The sequence below is a fragment of the Mytilus trossulus genome, chromosome 8 (genome assembly GCF_036588685.1).
Source record: "Mytilus trossulus isolate FHL-02 chromosome 8, PNRI_Mtr1.1.1.hap1, whole genome shotgun sequence".
Classification (NCBI taxonomy): domain Eukaryota; kingdom Metazoa; phylum Mollusca; class Bivalvia; order Mytilida; family Mytilidae; genus Mytilus; species Mytilus trossulus.
In genome coordinates this window covers 68,058,035-68,059,090 of record NC_086380.1, presented here as the reverse complement: position 1 = coordinate 68,059,090, position 1,056 = coordinate 68,058,035, and positions in this window count along the sequence as shown.

The window sequence follows — 1,056 nt, the reverse complement described above, 5'->3', positions numbered from 1 at the left end:
TTTTAGCAGATGTTTTAATTTTAGATATTTTAATTTGTTACTAAATATGTGATATAAATATTTAATTTTTTATATATTTTTTTTTAAAGTATTTTAAACATTTAATGTTGTTATTTGTACTAATTATGTGATATTAAGAATAATAAAATTTTACACAAATTATAATCTTGTCAACTACATACTTGATTGATTGATTTGTGGGGTTTTTAACGCAACTTTTAAGCGCCACTTGTGGGATATTTCGGGCGACCAGTTTTTATTGGTGGAGGAAGCCAGAGTTCCCAGAGAAAACAACAGACTTTCGATTGGAAAACTGACAACCCTGGTCAATTAAGATTGAGGTCGAGTGCACAAGCACAAGTGGGGTTCAAACTCACAACCTCAGAGTTAAGTATATAGTGATAACAGTAGCAGAAATACTTTTTTTTTCTCTTGATAAAATTTTATTTAAATATGTACAATGAAACATTCACCAGACAGTACCCGGTGTCACAAACAATCAGTTATGGAGGTTTATTCCTTGAATGCCAACATCCTTTGATCTACCGACAATTTACCTGTAAAATAATGTTGGCATTCGAGGAATAGGTGCAAGAAGTTATCACAACAAAAGTGCATGCTTATAAAAACAATCATACTAATTAAACAGATAGGTAAAATCTAATTCATCTTGAATTGGTCACGTTGTTAACAAAAATTTTTTGCTGATACTGTGCTTGAACGAAATTCAATATGGATTCTCTTCAAATGAAATTTTGAAAAGTGTTGCATCACAAAGTCAACATGTGCATAATCATTTTACACAAATTATACAGCAGCCTCTTTGGACTTTGAACTTTTTAACTATGTTTTATTATGTTCAGTTTGTTCATGGTATTATTCTTGGTAGTAATACTACACCCTTTTTGCAAGTGTTCATGAAATGATATTGATAAGGGGTTTATCAACAGGCATTTGCAACTCATCAGTGTCCTAACAAAGACGAAGATGTTGTATGATTGACATTGAGACAACTCTCCAAAAGAGACCAAATAACGCAGAAATTAACAACTATAG